Source organism: Schistocerca americana, chromosome 8 (assembly GCF_021461395.2).
Source record: "Schistocerca americana isolate TAMUIC-IGC-003095 chromosome 8, iqSchAmer2.1, whole genome shotgun sequence".
NCBI classification, from domain to species: Eukaryota; Metazoa; Arthropoda; class Insecta; order Orthoptera; family Acrididae; genus Schistocerca; species Schistocerca americana.
In genome coordinates this window covers 345,213,207-345,222,876 of record NC_060126.1, presented here as the reverse complement: position 1 = coordinate 345,222,876, position 9,670 = coordinate 345,213,207, and the positions used below count along the sequence as shown (strand labels likewise).

The window sequence follows — 9,670 nt, the reverse complement described above, 5'->3', positions numbered from 1 at the left end:
AAACAAACTTACTTTCATCCCTCCAGAGCATACGGGACCACTGTTGAGGTGTCTAATACTTATGCCCTCTGGCAGACTCAAGCCGGGCTTTCCTACTCTCTGTCGATATTAATGACTTTTCTCTTGGGCACCGGCCAAGAAGATTAGACTCTCCGAGTATCTGTTTCAGTAGTTCCACATTCTGGAATCCACGCAGTTCTATGTTAATGTCAACGGCAATCGTCTTTGGCCCACCCTTTGACATCCTCCTTGTGAGATTCTTCGTTCGCAGGGTGCCTTTGATGGCACAGTTTGTCTGAACAAACCAAAATCCCGAGCAACATCTGCCTGTGACTTGCTTCGCAGTACGGCACCGATTACCGCATCTTTGAGGTCCGCTGAATACCGTTGGCCTTCGGCATGTAGCGAATTCCGTAAAAACACAACAAGAGTTGTTGTAAACCAAAGGTATTCGACGTAATACTGACCTAGGTATTTGTTTTCTGGCGGTAAATCACAGTGTCAAAATACTTTTGGGTAGACCACACCAGCACTGTGTTGTACTTACCAAATGGTTCAAATGGCTCTGAGCACTATGGGACTTAACTCCTGAGGTCATCAGTTCCCTAGAACTTAGAACTACTTAAACCTAACTAACCTAATGACATCACACACATCCATGCCCGAGGCAGGATTGGAACCTGCGACCGTCGCGGTCGCGCGGTTCCAGATGTGGCGCCTAGAACCGCTCGGCCACTCCTTCCGGCGTTGTACTTACCGCCACTGCGCTGAATGCTGATCATGTGTTTATATGGACACGTGCCGCTGCATCGTGAGCCAAGACGGGCTAGTTAAGCGCATAACGCACATCCTAGAGGCTGTAGCTACTGTATATTACAAATGCGAAAATTTGTGTGTGAGTATATTTTTTACTTCTTCACGCTGAAACAGCTGGACGTACTCTTGTACGTGTGCCACTTTGGCAATATTTGCCATCGCAGATTTTTGTGATTGACGCAGTTAAAACACTGGTTTCCTTCCAGATGGACGCCTCGAAACTGCATGAACATGTGGTTTAATCATAGTGGGCACTGGTTGCTCAATAGAAGGCTATTTTACGTTTTGTCACGCATCAGTATTTCCCTATGATTTAGAATCTATCTGCCTAATGCACGTCTTCGTACAACGATTCTATACTAATGTTCGTTGATACTGTTGCCTTCCCGGTGGTCCTGTTTCAAGAGAACTGCCGTCGATAAAATGAAACAAACTGCCAATATCTGGAGTGAAGCCAAACACGACTCCGTTCACCCTTCTGTACGTATTTCCTCCCAAAAACCTGAACACTCTTACAAAACTGGTTGGGAACTAACAGCCTAGTTAGCATAGCGGGAATTATACAGTGGTCGTGATGAGTCACTGGCCAGCTAGCGTTTTCTGATACAAGAGTCCTCGCTCTCTTCGTGGGTGTCCCTTAATTCTCGCTTTGGACTGAGTAGCTTACGTAAGGCCTCAATTCCCTTGGAGGACGCACGGAAGAGATAAAAGTCTGACATAAATCAAGTACTTTCCATTAGTTAGTGGACACGTAGATTATGGCATGAAAGCTAAGTAACTCACTGCAATAGCCATTATAATAAGAGCATTTTATCATGATAACAGCAAACGAGTAACAATTACCACTACAAAGAGCGCTTTTTTAGACAGAAATGCTTCTTTGTTATGTGGGGAGTGAGTATAGTGGGAGCAGTGGATGCAGCTGCATTACGTAACAGTTCGAGTAAGCATTTTGAAAATAAAGGTGAAGTATTAAGAACCGACACATAGCTCCCAATTTGTTAACATAGGTTACAGAAAAATATTAAGAATCCTTGTTCGATCAACATAAAGAGGAAAGGTCTGAGTTTTAATGTACCCCATCTCATTGTCATTAGAGAGAGAGGAAATTCCTCGTAGTGGACACCGATGGCAGAAGGAATTTACATTTACATTTATATCTGCACACACACTCCGCAAGCTACCATACGATGCAAGGCGGAAATGTAATTTCGATGTATTGCTCATGCGCTGCCTGCGATATGCAAGGTTAAGAGAATCGCTGACCAAAGAGCAGTGTTGACTGTACTCGCGGTGCAGCGATGCCGGAGCCTGAGTATTATTGTATAAGGTAAAAAAGCAGCCTCGCGCATATCTAGTAATATTATGTAAACTCCCATGTATATCTTTTAAAAATGTCCTAATAATAACAAGCATTCATTCCAATTTAAAGAATTTAATGTTTTTTTCAATGCATGATTATTCCGATTGTTGCAAAAGAAAAATCATTTGCTTCCTTTCATAAATAACAAATGTATAGGCCAGCATTGCACAGAGCTGTGCCGGAAAAGAGCTATTGTAAGAGCAGATAGTTGCCGACTTTATCGAGGTGAGAATTTTTGCTTTTTATTCAGAATGATCTTACAGGGCCATGACGCAGCACTGCTGTCGTCCTAATTTTACCAGGTTACTGAATTTATTTTTCGAGCTTACATTAAATGAGAAAAGAATTTTGTGTGTACATTAATTGGGAACCAGTTTTGTTCTGAGGTTACACAAAAATTAGAATCACATTCATTATTCATATTAATATTTTATCAATTTTTCTGTGGGGAGGTTACAGTACCACTCCTATCCATTTCTCTTTCTGTTCCACTCGCAAATGGAGTGAGGAAAAAACAACTGTCTATATGCCTCCATGCGAGTCCTAATATCTCTTTTCTTGCTTTCGTGGTCTTTGCGCGAAATTTACGTTGGCAGCAGTAGAAATGGAAAATTGAGCTGAAATGCAGGAGGATTGCAGCGAATTGACGCATGGTGCAGGGATTGGCAATTGAATCTCAATGTAGACAAGTGTAATGTGCTGCGAATACATAGAAAGAAAGATCCCTTATCATTTAGCTACAATATAACAGGTCAGCAACTGAAAGCAGTTAATTCCATAAATTATCTGGGAGTACGCATTAGGAGTGATTTAAAATGGAATGATCATATAAAGTTGATCGTTGGTAAAGCAGATACCAGACAGATTCATTGGAAGAATGCTACGGAAATGCAATCCGAAAACAAAGGAAGTGGGTTACAGTACGCTTGTTCGCCCACTGCTTGAATACTGCTCAGCAGTGTGGGATCCGTACCAGATGGGGTTGATGGAGGAGATAGAGAAGATCCAACGGAGAGCAGCGCGCTTCGTTACAGCATCATTTAGTAATCGCGAAAGCGTTACGGAGATGATAGATAAACTCCAGTGGAAGACTCTGCAGGAGAGACGCTCAGTAGCTCGGTACGGACTTTCGTTGAAGTTTCGAGAACATACCTTCACCGAGGAGTCAAGCAGTATATTGCTCCCTCCTACGTATATCTCGCGAAGAGACCATGAGGATAAAATCAGAGAGATTAGAGCCCACACAGAGGCATACCGATAATCCTTCTTTCCACGAACAATACAAGACTGGAATAGAAGGGAGAACCGATAGAGTTACTCAAGGTACCCTCCGCCACACACCGTCAGGTGGCTTGCGGAGTATGGACGTAGATGTAGATGTAGAATCGTTCCTCGGTAAGCTGCAGATGACATTTCCCTAAGTTTTGTGAATAGCGAATCACAAAAAGAAAGTCTTCTTCCCTCCAGGGATTCCATCTGAGATTGTAATGTTAAGAAACCTTAAACCATGTAAACTACGTTACATAAGCTGAAGCGATTCTTCCTCTACTGTTTTACTTGTCTTTCAGTCATAAGCAGGAATGAATAATATTAAGAAAAGCGTTTTGGTACTACAAAATTTGCATTGTATCTAGTGCAAGCTCAAATATTTCGGTGGGAGGGAGGGGGGGGGAGGGGAAGAGAGGGGGGGGGGGGGAAGGGAGCCACGGGTCGGGGGCACGGGCCCTCAGAGCCCCTGCATATGCAGACCTGGCTCTGATGGTCATCCGTAAATGCTTTCCCTCAAAACCTAACCGGTTTATTATGCAACAGGGCAGACGCGCCTCCATTCTAGGCTACTCCACATCATTCGCAGTGATGTATGTAAAATTACGAAGCCGAGTAATGGCAGGGCGTAGCCCTTGTCACTCGGAGGTGATCCGCCGACGACAATGGCAGTTCCAGCGTCCTCCTCCTAACGGAACCGGAACAGCGATCGCATAAATCGTGCAGCCTTCGAACGCAGGGACAAGTCTATTGTTCGGAGCGGGCCCGCGACGTTTCACTTCATTTAGCGCCGAGCCACGGCCGAGAGTGGAACAAAAGGCCAATAAATAACGCGTCCCACGCGAGGATCGAACACGGGGCAGGCTGTTCGACCGCCGCCCTCCCCGCCGTTAGCTCTCTGCCGCTTGGCGCCACGCGGACTGCCTCTGCGAACACCTGCCCGCGCTAGACCCGCCCCTCCCAGAAGCAGACAGTTTCCTTCAGGAAGGTAACCCTAGAGCAGTGGTTCCCGGCCTGGCAGTAATTACCCCCTTAAGGGATAAATATAATTTTTCTAAGGGGTAAAAACAAAAGGGTTCGATTGTGTTTCCATCACGAAACTAAATTATTTTTTAAATGGTTCAAATGGCTCTGAGCACTATGGGACTCAACATCTTAGGTCATAAGTCCCCTAGAACTTAGAACTACTTAAACCTAACTAACCTAAGGACATCACACACACCCATGCCCGAGGCAGGATTCGAACCTGCGACCGTAGCGGTACCACAGTTCCGGACTGCAGCGCCTGAACCGCTAGACAAATTATTTTTTAAAGATCATTACTATTATCACGATAGTTTACGATCTTTCATTTTTATCACTGCTGCGTCGCAGCGCCACCTATTGAGGTGATTCTGTATTAGACTCCAGTACTGGCTCACGGCGCTGTGGTGCATTATGCTTACTACCTGAGGCCCCAACTTACTCTGTTACTCGCTCCTGTGAACGCGTACACGTTATGCAGATCTTGGTGCCTCTCGCGTCTATCTAGAAAAGGTAATGATTTTACTATTTTATATTTCTAGTATTTACTGAGTTTAACGAAGGCGATGTTGGCCTGATATATTCGACGATGCCCTTTCGCTACACTGACTAAAGGATTCTTCCAAGAAATACCAAATTAAGGTGTTTGCTCTTTCAATAGTTGATCTGTTTATACATGCTTATAGGTTTTCCAAGTCTGCACAAAGCGATCGCGATTCTTAAATAGATGTATTTGTTCTCTGTTTTCTATGTAGATAACCTGAAGATGCCTAAAAAAGGCGAAACGCGTCGTTGAAAAACAAAAAACTAAAATTGCAACGAAGACTGTTTTTAACCAATACTGTTAAGCGCTGGTTTGCTGTATGTCACATATGGATTGGAAGAATTTCTATTATTACGCTTTTGTAATGCTTTAATACTGATTATATAAGATACTAATAATTACACTGGTGTGACAAAAGTGCCTCCTAATATCGCGTCTGACTCAACAAGTCATTCGAAGTCCCTTGTAGCTGCTGCCTCTACAACCATCCATAATTGCGAAGATCTTGCCGGTGCAAGATTTTGTTCAAGAGCTGATCTCTTGATTATATCCCATAAATGTTCGAGGGGATTGATGTCGGGCCATCTGGGCGCTCGCAAAAAATTCTGACCCAGTGACATGGCACATTTTTACCCATAAAAATTTCGTCCTTATCTGGGAACATGAAGCCCATGAATGGCTGCAAATGGTCTCCAAGCAGTCGATCGTAACCATTTCCAGACAATGATCCAGTCCATTCCATGTAAACTCAGTCCACAACATCATGCAGCCACCACTAGCTTGCACAGTGCATTGTCGACAACTTGGGTCCATGGCTCATGGTGTCTGCACCACACTCTAACCTTACCATCAGCCCTTAACAACTGAAATCGGGACTTATCTGACCAGGCCCCTAGGGTCCAACCAAAATGATAATGAGTCCAGGAGAGATACAGAGGGTTATGTCGGGCGGTAAAGAAAGGCAGTCGTGTGAGTCGTCTGCTGCCATAGCCCACCAACTCCAGACTTCACCGCACTGTCCTAACGGATACGTTAGTCGTAGCTTCCACATTGAATTCTCTGGTTTTTTCGCGTGGTATTGCTTGTCTGTTAGCACTGATTAACTCGACGCAAAAGCCGCTGCTATCGGTCGTTAAGTGATGGCCGTCGGCCACTGCGTTGTCCGTGTCCGTGGTGAGAGGTGAAATTTGGAATTACCAGCACATTCTTGGCACTGTGGATCTGGTGATATTTGATCCGCAAAGGATTCTCGAAATCGAATGTCCCATGTATCTACCTCCAACTTCCAACTACCATTGCCCCCCCCCCCCCCCGATTCAAAGTCTGTTAATTCCGGTCGCGGCCATAAGAACGTCAAAAGCGTTTACACGCAAATCACCTGAGTACAAAGATAGCTCCACCAATGTACTGCCATTTGCCTATAAGGTGCTACTGCCTTCTGTATATGTGCATATCGCTATCCCATGACTTTTGTTACCTCAGTGTAACTCTTCTCTGCCATGTTGTTGGTTCTCGCTTCCCACGCCCGGGTTCCCGAGTTCGATTCCCGGCGGGGTCAGGGATTTTCTCTGCCTCGTGATGGCTGGGTGTTGTGTGCTGTCCTTAGGTTAGTTAGGTTTAAGTAGTTCTAAGTTCTAGGGGACTTATGACCACAGCAGTTGAGTCCCATAGTGCTCAGAGCCATTTGAACCATTTTTGAACCATGTTGTTGGTTCCCGCAGTGGACCACATAAAGCTTGATTACTCACTTCGCAGCGGATAAACTATCTAATTCACAGCACAGCAGTAACCATATAATGACTACTATATTACTGCAAGGCCTATACACTATAACAACAACAACAATAATGATAGTAATACTAATAATAATTATTATTATTGTTGATATTATTCGTGACAGTGACCATACACAAAGCGCTGGCAGTCTCAAGTATTCGAATTTCCGCCAGTTCAGAAGTAAGAAATCCAGCAATCAAATGATTTAAGAACAGTAAGTGTTGTAGTTCTACACGCATTTAACTTGGTTTATTTTAATTGAGGGTGCACAATGAGGCACTCGCGATACTCTGAGAAGTCACTTATGGTGGTCGAAAACCTGTTTCAGTCTTAAAACCACTCAAGGTGCCATCCAGCTTCGCATTCCGAGGAATGTGATACCCGGGAAACTAAAGCCAACGCCGTGAGCTTGCGGAACAATGGTCTAGGAGGCACGGCATCAATTACCCTCCGCGGCTGTTTGCAATAAGCAAGACAACATCGGATTTTTAATGGTCAGTCACAGTACTACATTTGTTATGGACTGACCGATATACAATTGCGAAACAGTCATTGATATTTTTTGAAAGACTTATTTCTATGAGGCTCAGTGCCGGTAATATTATTTGAAGAATACGAGGGATGGAACTTCAGTAGTAAAGCACCCCGTCTTCAGGCGATAAATGGCCCATCGGGACCATCCGACTGCCGTGTCATCCAGGATGCGGATAGGAGGGGCGTGTGGTCAGCACTCCCGGTCGTAAGGGTGGTTTTCTTTGACCGGAGCCGCTACTATTCGGTCGAGTAGCTCCTCAATTGGTATAAAGAGGCTGAGTGCATGTGGTGTTACCGCCAGACACCACACTTGCTAGGTGGTAGCCTTTAAATCGGCCGCGGTCCGTTAGTATACGTCGAACCCGCGTGTCGCCACTGTCAGTGATTGCAGACCGAGCGCCGCCATACGGCAGGTCTAGAGAGACTTCCTAGCACTCGACCCAGTTGACCAGCCGACTTTGCTAGCGATGGTTCACTGACAAATTACGCTCTCATTTGCCGAGACGATAGTTAGCATAGCCTTCAGCTACGTCATTTGCTACGACCTAGCAAGGCGCCATTATCATTTGCTATTTATCTTGTGATGCATGTACCGTCAGACCGATGTTCACCAATTATGGATTAAAGCTAAGTATTCCAACAGATACGTACTATTTTTGCTAGTCTCATATCCCTGACCTGTTCCAGACCTCACGCCATCCTGCGTGAGCTTAAACGCGTGCCTTTCGGCTACCCGTCATTGTGGATTCGCTGTCTTGCCAGTCCACAACAGTGCACCCCGAAACAAGGCAACAGTGCATGGCGGCCCGGATGGTCACCCATCCAAGTACCGGTCACGCCCGACAGCGCTTAACTTCGGTGATCTGACAGGAACCGGTGTATCCACTGCGGCAAGGCCGTTGCCAGAACCTTAATAGTGGCAACTGTTTATTTACAACATATTCAGAATAGATACTTGTTTCGAAGTCTTACTGTCCTCCAAAATAGGCACCAACGTTGCAAACAACCTGTTTCCAGCGATTTGGAAATCGTAGCATACCATTCAGTTGTGTTGATAGTTCGATTGGAGCGGTCTGTTGCCAGACGAATCTCTGCAACAGTTCTGATGCGAATGGCACGAAGTGCTTCCTTCAATTTAGGAGTCAAGTTCAAGTCACAAGGGCTTAAATCCTGGGAGTGTGGCGGGTGGTAGAACACTTCCGGCCTCATAGATCGAACAGATCAGTCTCAACCCGCACCATATATACAAGAACATTGACCTGCAAACTGATGGACGAGTCCCGCAGAAAGTGTCACCGCTTCTTTCTCTAAGGTGTTCATTTCCGCAACACAGCCTGCAAACAGCTTACAGAAAGACGCTCCAGGACAATGCTCGGGCGCATATGCCGCTTGGTGTTACTGCTTTGTTCGATCTATGCGGTTGTCAAGTTGCCTACCACCCATCGCAATCCCCACACTTTAAGCTCTTGTGACTTCCACTTCATTCCTAAACTGAAGGAAGCACTCCGTGGCATTCGATTCAGAGCAGTTACAGACCGCTCCATTCGAACTATCAACACAACAGGCGTTGCTGAGGATTTCCTAAGACTTCCACATCGCTAGCAACTAGTTGTACAGAATGCTAGTAACTACTGTACAGGATAGTAAAACTCTGAAACATATATCTACTTTGTATAAGTTGCAAATAAATAGTTGCCACTGTTGAAGTTCCACGCCTGACATTTGAAGAATATACTGTGAGTTCAGTACAATGATCAAAGGTTATTTTACACAGTAAACTGATGTGAAGGCTTTCTCATTTTATGAACAATTTCGTAGCGGTATGTATACATATTACGACAACGGATGTTAGTATGTAGGTGAATCTTCTCCTAAACCACTGGTTCAAACTTGGTACACATACCACTTACTGCCTGGAAAGAACCTCTATTGAGATAAGAACAACTTCTCAAAGGAGTGGGACTCGGGGTGAATATCACGTAGCTCACGAGGTGCAAACAGCCAGAGTTTATTGATCCACTGTTTGAGAATGAGAGCACTTAATGATTTGCTACAAAATTTACACAAAATTTCAAACCACAGAGATTTTTTCTCGCTGAACTCCCTCCCCCCCCCCCCTCCAATGCACAACCACACATAAAACGATGAAAGGAAAAAGTTTCTCTCTTAGTACATTTTCGGTGTTCTTTATTATTACACGTTGCGGACCGTATTCGCATATACCACTGAATGCACTTGCAGAAATATATCATTGTACAACTCATAGTTTTGGAGATATGAGGTCATGAATACTGAGACGCGACAAAAACTGTAGCATCATGCATGACGTTTTAATTTATTAATTGTTT

The 9,670-nt window shown here is 44.7% G+C and overlaps 1 pseudogene; it reads right to left on the bottom strand.

The window, feature by feature from the left end:
- Positions 1–8,108: 8,108 nt before the first annotated feature.
- On the bottom strand, positions 8,109–8,226 carry LOC124546060 (annotated as a pseudogene).
- Between the last annotated feature and the right edge of the window lie 1,444 nt (positions 8,227–9,670).